Source organism: Suricata suricatta, chromosome 12, assembly GCF_006229205.1.
Source record: "Suricata suricatta isolate VVHF042 chromosome 12, meerkat_22Aug2017_6uvM2_HiC, whole genome shotgun sequence".
Taxonomy (NCBI): Eukaryota; Metazoa; Chordata; class Mammalia; order Carnivora; family Herpestidae; genus Suricata; species Suricata suricatta.
The window spans coordinates 101,173,211-101,182,753 of NC_043711.1; the positions used below are offsets into that span (position 1 = coordinate 101,173,211).

At 59.5% G+C, this 9,543-nt stretch overlaps 1 long non-coding RNA gene across 2 annotated transcripts; it reads right to left on the reverse strand.

Moving 5' to 3' along the window:
• Positions 1-420: 420 nt before the first annotated feature.
• LOC115273964 lies at positions 421-4,294 on the reverse strand. Of its 2 annotated transcripts, XR_003901022.1 has the most exons (4): positions 4,073-4,294; positions 3,191-3,403; positions 1,879-2,043; positions 421-468 (listed from the first exon to the last, which is right to left on the reverse strand). It is a non-coding gene; the product is annotated as an uncharacterized LOC115273964 (long non-coding RNA). The 2 variants fall into 2 exon arrangements; XR_003901021.1 differs by lacking the exon at positions 421-468 and having other exon boundaries at positions 1,807-2,043.
• Between the last annotated feature and the right edge of the window lie 5,249 nt (positions 4,295-9,543).

The window sequence follows — 9,543 nt, forward strand, 5'->3', positions numbered from 1 at the left end:
CGGTCCCAGGGAATTCGTCACTTACAGCGACACCCAGGGCTCCTACCCGCTGAGTGGTAGGCACAGGCGAGGTGCTCAGTAAGTGCGAGTTCTCTGTCCTGCCCGTCCCTGGAGGCCCACGGCCGCCCCACACCCCTCGCGACCTTGGGGGCTCCTATTAAACCTTGGTTGGAGATTCAGGACTGCGGCCTTTTGCACCAGCCTCAACCTGGTCCCACGGGAGCCGAGCAGCCTGTGCCCTGGCCCAGGAGGGCTCATGATGCCAACTGGCCAGAGACTGGGTCCTGCCGCAGAGGCGGTGTGGGGGAGACTCTGGGGTGTGCTGACCGCTGGCGAGCAGGGGTGGTGGGAGGCCAAGGGGCGGGCAGGGGCGAGGCCCACCTCCAGGAGCCGGGGCATCGGGGGAACGAGCCCAGGAGACCCTGGTCAGCTCCAGCTGGTCTTTAGAAGTTGGAGAAGACTCAGCCTCTGTAGTCAGAAGAATTCAAATTTGTTCCCTTTTTAGTTTTTTTTTAAGTAGACTTCATGCCCAGCGCAGAGCTCAGCATGGGGCTTGAACTCATGACGCGGGGATCAAGACCTGAGCTGAGACCAAGAGGTGGACGCTTAACCGATTGAGCCAGTCGGGTGCCCCCTCCGTTTTAAGGTGTTGATGGTTCAGTTTAAAACATCCTTGTTGCTAATTCTCTCGGAGTACAGCTGGTGAGAGTAGGGGAGAGGGGCCACCTTCTTTCTTCCTGCGGCTCCCAAATCCTCCCTGAGTACCTCCGTGCGGCCAACTTTCATCACAACTTAAATTGGCTTAAAAGAATAACTGTAAGTGTTGGGGTGCCTGGGGGGCTCAGTCGGTTGAGGGTCCAACTTCAGTGCATGTCACCATCTCCTAGTGTGTGAGTTCGAGCCCCACATCGGGCTCTGTGCTGGCAGCTCCGAGTCTGGAGCCTGCTTCGGATTCTGTGTGTGTGTGTGTGTCTCTGCTCCTCCCCCATTTGTGCTCTGTCTCTCTCTCTCTCTCTCACACACACACACACACACACACACACACACACACACACTCACACACGGATAACCATAAGTCCAAATCAAAGCAAAAAAGTAAGCTTCCACTCCACACCCCTAGGATGGCTGGAATGGAAACCCAGACAGTACCACATGTTGGTAGGTGTTGGTGGGTATTGGTAAAGTGCCAATAGATTGGTGGACATTGGTAGGTTGGTGGGCATTGGTAGATTGGTAGGTATTGTTAGGTCTTGGTAAGTTGGGTGGTGTTGGGTGTTGGAAAGTTGTTAAGTGTTGGTAGGTGTTGGTGGGTTGGTAGGTTGGTGGGTGTTGGCGGGTGTTGGTAGGTTGGGGAGTGTTGGCAGGTGTTGGTGGGTGTAGGTAGGTGGGTAGGTTGGTCAGTTGGTGGTGTTGGTGGGTGTTGGCAGGTGGGCGGGTGTTGGTAGGTGGGCGGGTGTTGGCAGGTGAGTGGGTGCTGGGAGGTTGGCAGGTGTTGGCAGGTGGGCGGGTGCTGGGAGGTGGGTGGGTTGGCAGGTTGGTGATGTTGGTAGGTGGGCGGGTGCTGGTGGGCAGGAACATGGAGGAGGTGGAGTGTTGAGCCGAAAACGGCCTGGAGGGCCTTGAGACCATTAAACCTAGGGTTACCACCTGCCCCGGAAATCCCACTCCCTGTGTCCTTCCGAGAGAAGTTAGAGCAAACGTCCACACAGTCTCTCCCGTGACTGTTCACAGAAGCGCTATTCAAATAGCCAAAAAGTGGAAGCAACCCAAATGTGCATCAGTTGAACAGTGAACAAACACTCTCTCTCCATAAATCAAGCATATTATTTGGCCATACAAAGGAGTGAAATTCTAATAGAGGCAACAACACAGACGAACCTTGAAAACGTGGCGCTCAATGCAAGAAGCCCGTGGCAGGGTGGCATCTGGTGCGCTTCCGCTCACGTGAGGGCCCAGGAGAGGCGAGCCCACAGGGACACCCGCGGGGCTGGGGCTGTGTGCCACTCACCAGGCGAGTCCTAGGAAACCAGCAAGGCAGTGGCGCTGGAAAAGTGAGGAGCAACCGTGACAGAATATTCCAGAAAAAAGCAACAGAAGTCACCACGGAAACCCAGAATTCTGGGGGCCTCCCTGCACTGATCTGCGGTGGAGGGTCATTTCCAGTTTGGATGACGTGCTGGACAGTCACCCCGTCCTTCTCGGTGCCCAGCGCCTCCTGGCCTCACAGGGTAGAGGTCATGGGCAGGGGCAGGGACAGCCCTCCATAGGGAGTGAGTCACCGTGTTGGGCTGTGTCCCTGGGTCACACGAGGGGAGGTGCCCTGCGTAACAAAGCTGGGGAGGGACCCAGCCCTCTCCGAGACCCCTCTACCCACACTCTGTCACCCCAGCCCACAGCCTCCTGCTCTGTGGCATGTGGGTGGACACGAGAGGTGGGGGGGAGGACAGTCGCCCCCAGCCATCAGGTGCACCCTGAAGTAGGGGACGGGGCAGGGCCAGGCTCCGACGAATGGCGCGGTCCCACAACTCAGGGCAGATTGGGCAGCTATGTCTGGTGACTACGGACTTTTCTTCTGACTTGATCCTTTGTTTGAATGTGGTCCCACAAATGCATACAAATTATAAAAACCCAAAGAGATTAAAAATAAACATAATCTCACAGTGAAATGTGGGAAGGAGTCTGCAGAAGAGCCGGAGAAACTCCCTCCAATCCCACGCCCCTGTCATAATGTCTGTGCTCGTCCCTCCGATGTCTCCGCCAGAACAGGGGGACACGGCAGGAGGGCTTTTTCTGTGGGACCTCGCTATTCCGCAGTTTGCTTTGCCACTTGCCCCCGTGGCGCACAGCCAGCCCATTGGCCGCTTCTGCGTTCAGCAAACCGTGCTAATATGTGTTAGCACCTGCTGTATACAGACGTGGTTCTAGGCTCCGCAGGCATGGCGGGGAGCAAAGCAAATTCCTGCCCTGGCGGGGTTTCCAGTTTGCTGGGCGAGACAGACCGGCAACAAGGAAACAAAAAACCACTAGAACTAGGCAGCCAGAGACCACAGGGCCTTTGCACAACGCTCCTCTGCCCTGAGGGGCCCTTCCTGCAGCTGTTCTGTGCTGGGCCCTTCCCCAGCCGGCTTTCTGCCCTGCCCCCCCTCTCCCCAGAGCACCTGCCAGGGTTTACTTTTCTCAGTGCACTTACTTGTTTGCTCATTTGATATCTGTCCCCCGTCTTGGGCTGGGGACGGAGGCGGACCTGGCACACGGCAGCGGTGACTCAGGACACTCGCTGATCATACAGATTCTGAAGAATTTAAATGAAATAATCTTCCGAGCTGAGAAGTCACCCTAGGCAGCCCAGGGTTCGTCTTCGTGAGGAAGTTCGCGGGGGAACGTGGCTGCTCCGACCGCGGCTCTGGACCCGGGAAAAAGGAGGGGAGCTGCCTCTTCTGGGTGCGAGCGGAGCACGCACAGTGACCTCCCTCCCCCCTGCACCCCCCCATCATCAAAGTCGTCCATGGGACTGTGGGACGTGGATGCCCCCCGCCGCCTCCTCTGGGGACAGCCTTGCTCTTCCCCCAGGGCCTACGAACTCAGTGTGACCATATTTGCCTCGGAGCCCGGCACCCCCGCTGTGCGGCCGGGTATAAATATCAGTCTATTTACTCTGTGTCCCAGTCAAGCAGGCTTCTGAGTAGGGAAAGGCTTCCTGTTGTTCTCGCGTGAGTTTGGCGACGTGGTCCCGGGGCAGGGGGCTCCCCCAGCCGGGTTTGCTGCAGACTCTGAATCGCCTGCACCGGCCTTGCCCGGGGCCCTTCCCCCAGCCCACCCGGCAGGTGCTGCGCTGCCAGAAGGGAAAACAGGGCCGGACCTCCCACCTGCCCCCTTGTGCAGGGGCTTCTGCGGACCTTTGCCAACATTCTGTAACTGTGCCCTCACTTTCCCCTGGGGCACCCGCCCTTCTTGACTCCCGTCCCCTGGTCCGAGGTGGGTTCTTTTGTGCCTTCCACAAATGCCCGAGGCCCTCCTCTGTGCCAGGCCCTGGGGAGGGAGCGGCCACTGCGAGGGTGAGGACGAAGCTGACCTGATGAGGCACAAGGCAGGGAAATCACAGAGTTACAAGTTCGAGAAGGAGTCGATGGAGGAGAACCGGGGGGTCGGCGAGGAGGTGGATCTGGAGAAGGCCGCTGGACCGAAGTCACGTGTGGAGGCAGCGGTGGGAGGAGCTTTCCGGAGGGGTCAGTGTGGGCAAACGGCCTGAGGTTGGATGTGCCCAGCCAGGATGGACAGCTGGGAGGTCTGTGGAGCCAGAGTGTGGCCCGGATTGGAGGGGGAGGGTGGCGCGGTGCGGTGCAGCTGAGTGGGGGGAGGAGGCATTAGCCCCTCCCCCAGCCCCACCCAAATGAAAATGGGCACCAGGGCCTCAGCTTTGCAGCAGCCCCTGGGTGTCGGGAGCATGGCACCCGACTGGAGCACTCCCTGGCATCTTTGTTCTGTCCCCTTCCCTGCAAACCGTCCCCCTTGCACCTCTGCGTTTGCACCCACGGGGTCAGAGACCTTCCCCAGTGTGACTTCCACCCCTTTCTGCCTGGTGGCCCAGAATAGCGCGTGACACCGTGACACCACCCTGAGCCTGCACCTGCCCCTCCCGGCTGTCTGCGCCCACCCTGCCTCCTCGCGGGGGGGGGGGGCTGGCTTGCCGGAGGGTTGGCTTAGTGGGGAGGGGGACAGACAGGTCCCGCTGAGGCGCGCCTCCCTGGCACCCCAGCTGGCAGTGTGCGCAGCCTCTAGCTGTTTACCAGTGCGCTGACCGGGGGCATGGAGCAATCTCCCCCATCCCGTCCCTCCCCCGGCCCCCACTGCTCTCCCTGGAGACACCCGGCGCCTCTTGTTTGGACACCTGCATTCTGCATTCTCGCCTGCATCAAGCAGGTGCATGTGTCCCGAACACGCCTCCAAGGGCCGCCCCTCGGTGCCCACAGAGCTCGCTCTCCCTCCTTGTCAGCCAGAGGCAGAGGCATACCCCCATGTGGGTGGGGCGTCTCTGTTCCCTCCGCCTGGGTCGCAGGCAGGAGTCACATCCAGTTGTCTGAGAACTTGGGCCAGGGCAGAAGGCGTAGTGGCCTTGCCGGCAGGCGTCTAATACTGACTCTCGCTCCCAGAGCACCTGAGCCGCTGGGATCTCCCCTGCAGGGGCAGGGGCGGGGCAGGGGAGAGGGGAGTGGAAGGCGATAATTACTTGGGGCCCGAGGGCCACTCTTTTAAAATTCATTTCCCGAATCCAGTGACCTGGCAGGAACTTGGCCCCCTGAAATGGTTTCCTGGTTGTTTCTGGGGTGTCTACAGGGGGCTCACGTGTGCCTCAAGCGGCGCTGGGACACCATGGAGTCTTCCCCCCATTCTTTTCCTGCTTGGCTCCCAGCTGCTGGTGCCTGCCGCCCCCAGGCTCCTGGGAAAGCTGCCTGGGGGTCCCCTAGGCCACGCCCCATTCCCAGCACAGGTGCTGGGTGAGCCCAGCCTGAGAGCTTCGGGGTGGGGGGTGGGGGCGGGGCTCCATTGCATCACCAGCCCGGTTCCCTCCCTTCAGAAAGATACATACAGAAACGCTTTCTCCATTTACTTATTGAGCAACTACCAAATACAAGGTCTTAGTGGGTAAGACAGAAACTGTGGAAGCCATCGCTGGAATAATTACTTAATTGCCGGCTGATAAACACCACAGAGAAGCGTCGAGGCCTCTCAGGTGAGCCTCTGCCACAGGGCCTTTGCATCTACTATTCCCGTCGCCTGGACTTCTCATCCCTAGGTATCCGCATGGCCCCCCCTCTTACCTGGGACCCATGAAAAATGACAGCCCCTTCAGGTGCACATCTGACTCTGGATCTCGGCTCAGATCACAAGCTCCTGGTTCTCTGGATCGAGCCCCCTGTTGGGCTTTGAGCTGAGAGCAATGACTTGGGGTTCTGTCCCCTGCCCCGCCCCTCCCCCACTCACACACACACTCTCTTCCTCAAAATAAACAAATAACATTAAAAAATGACAGCCGTGTTCCCTTCCCTGCTCCTTTTTCTCTGTCGCTATCGTCAAGCCTCAAGCCTGCGTTTACCAGTTATAACTTGAATATTCCTTGCTTGCCCGTCAGGGCCCCGGCATAGAATGTAAGTCCCTGGGGCAGGCATTTCTGCCCGCCTTGTTCCCTCCTCTAGCTCCCGTGCCCAGGAAAGTGCCCAGCACGTAATGGCTGCTCAGTAAATATTTGTTGAATGAATGAATGACCTAACCGGGGACGTGACCGACTCAGGTAATCCGGGACCAGGGAAGCGAGTGTCAGGGAACATTTTCCCACCACTGGGGCCAGGTGCAGGTCCCGTGCAGCCCGAAGTTCACGCAGGTTGGGGCACTGTCTTTAAGAAGAAGACTGTGCATACAAGTACACACAAACTTGTAGGGCCAGAGACCCGAAGCGGGACGGTGTCAGTGGGGGGGAAGGCGCTCCAGGTGGAAGGAAAGGCTGGCAGAGGCCCTGAGTGCCGAGAAAGATGGGGGACGAGGTCTGCATGGCCGTAGCTGGGCAGGGGACCAGGAGAGGCGGTAGAGGCTGGGGACTGGCCAGGAAGCATTGGCTGGGACACGGTGGTGTCCTGATTTCTGCGGGATCCCAGGGAAAAGGCCGGGGAGGTGACCTCTGCACCCCAGGGACGGAGCCCTCTGCCAGCAGCCACATTCCCACTGGTTCCAGGGACCACGTGGCAGGCGGCCCCAGCCCCAGGCTCCAGAAATGTGTCTCTGCCCTGGGGTCCCCACTCACCCCTGAGGCACCTGGAAAGGGACCTGGAGGCTGCCTGGGGAGGTCCCCCACCTCCCCTCCCCCAGCTCTGCTCAGAATAAAAGCTAGGGGCCCGGGCTGGGGACGTGTGCCCTGGCCCCAAGCCACTGCCATCCATTTGCATCACAAATGAGACTCAGGCTGTTGGGTTCCAGCCAACCAGCCTGGTGCTGCCCTCGGTGACTTAAGGACACCAGCCAGCCTCCAGCTGCTGCACAGGCCCTCCCCGCCCCCAGCGGCCTGACCCCACCCTCCGGGGCTCCCCACCCTCCGGGGCTCCCCACCAGCTGGCCAGGGGGGGCTCTCTGAACGGCAGGGTGGGGGAGGGGCCCAGCACTGCTGTCCCTTCTCAAACAGAGGCCCAGAGAGGGAGACTGATGTGCCCAAGGCCACTCAGCTGACACCCTGGGGACTGGGGGCAGGGCCCCGGGCAGAGAGCCCCGGAGCTGCGCGCTGGCTGGCTGAATGGGCTTCTCAGCAGCGGCCTTTCTCTGCCACGTGGTCAGGACGAGGGCTGAGCTGATGCTTCTACACTCCAAGCCCCGGGAGGTACCCGCATAGGCCCGGCCTGCAGCAGACGCTCAGTGTTTCTGAAGCGAATAACTGAGTTCATCAAACCCACAAACTGTTTTGAGCTTTTCCCCCGCAGGCTCTTTCTGAGGCCAAGGTGGATCTTGCCTACCTCAGGGTCCCTCGTGCTGAGCATGTGGTCTGTCCCCCGACCCGTGGGGGTGCTGGAAGGTTCTCTGAGGTTCATCTGTGACTTACTGTCCGTGGGCCGGCTGAGGCTCCTTCCTCAGAGCCTGGGAGCCTGGTACCTAGGGAGGCCCCTGTCCACTCCCCCGTCTCTGCTTGGTTTGTCCCCTGAGGTTCTTTCCTGCCCCAGGGCCTTTGCTCATGCTGCCCTTCTGCCTGGATGCGTCTCAGCAGTGGCTGCTTTTCTTCCTGTTGCGTTGGCCTCCCTGTCCCCTCCTCAGAGGGGTCCCCGTGGCTGCCCCTTCCGGCTGGGGCCCTCAGACATTCTTTCTCCCCACCCTGTCTGTCTCCAGAGCACCGAGCATGCCCTTTGGTTGCTTTCTATTTGTTTTCTGGGGTTTGCCTGTGTCCTCTTCAGAATGAAAGAGGGAGAAAAGGAGAAACAGAGAAAAGCAGAACGTGTGTGAGAAAGCAGCGGAGCGACTTACAGGCAGACACACGAACAGAAACTGAAAGAACAGCAGGAGCGAGTCACCAAGAGAGAGGGAACCGGAGAAGGGGCCCTGGTGGGGAACGGGAGGGGGTACGGGGCACAGCCGGTCCTTCCGGGGTGATGGGCATGCTCTGGGGTTGGATCCCGGCGACAGGTGCTCAGGCAAGTGGTCACGGCATCGGATGCTGTAAAGGGGTGCCTTTTATGGAAAGTGAATTACATCTTGTTTTAAATTTTTTTCATGTTTATTTATTTTTGAGAGAAAGAGATAGAATGTGAGCAGGGGAGGGGCAGAGAGAGAGGGAGACACAGACTCTGAAGCAGGCTCCAGGCTCCGAGCTGTCAGCACAGAGCCCGACGCGGGGCTCGAACCCACAAACCACGAGATCATGACCTGAGTCGAAGTTGGAAGCTCAACTGACTGAGCCGCCAGGCGCCCCACGAATAGGTATCTCTAATCTGATGGCTTTCAAACTCTTCAAAGGGGTGAAATCTGCTTTTACAATAGAAAAGATACAGAAAACTTCAGGGAAGAGTAAAGCCCCTCCCCCCACCCAGAGTTCAACATTCTTAACGATTTTGTCACAAGTTGCTAATCCCTTTGTCTTTCAGAAAGAAAATGTTACACATACAGCTGAATTCTGCTGAGGCTCCCCGGCCCCCCCAGGGCCCCCCTCAGCCGGGAGAGAAGGCGGGAGCCTCGGCCCCCCGCCTGGTTTTTACCCAAAAATCGGTGGTGACTGTGGGCTCACGGCCCCGTTCGGTGCGCGCCGTCCTGACAGCTGGAACAGGAGCCTTCTAGCGGCTGGCCGGGCTCTGACGCTGGACGTGGAGGTCCGCTGACGAGGGTCGTGCAGAGGGACCCCTCCTCGTAAGGAGCAGCCCCCACCCCCGGGGGCCTCCCCTCCGCCTCACAGGCGCACCAGGTTTAACACTCCGCTCTCTCCATCTTGACGTTTTTCGTATCTTTTGAGCAAGGGGCCCCGTAGTCTCACTTTGACTGGGCCCTGCCAGTCCGACCGCATGAGGCACCCACGGAGCCCGCTTCCGTGCCAGGCTGCGTCCAGCTGGCGGCGTGACCTCACCCCTGAGTCCTCCTGAAAGCTCTGTGAGGGGCGCGGTTCCCATCAACCCATTTGGCAGATGGGGAAACTGAGGTTCAGAGAGCTCCTGGCTCTGGTGCCCCCGCTCCAAGCACCATGGTTCACAGCCCTTTGAAAACCAGATCTGGGCCGGGTCCCTGTCTCCTCATCCAGGGTGCCAGGAGGGCAGGGCTTGCTCAAGTGGACAGGGCCTGAGGGAGGCGGAGCCAGATCCGGCCCGCCCTGAGCCTGAGCCGGGAGCCAGGGGCCCCCCTGGCCTGGCAGCTGAATTCATTTCACGCATTTCCTCTGGTGGGGACGGTCTCAGCGAAGGGTGAACAAACCCCAGGGTGTTCATCGGAACAGCCACTTCCTTTCAAAACCTGCCTTCTATAATTAGACCCCAGGCCTCACCATCTGAGCCTGGCCTGAGGCTGCTTCCGGCCCCAGGAACCCCA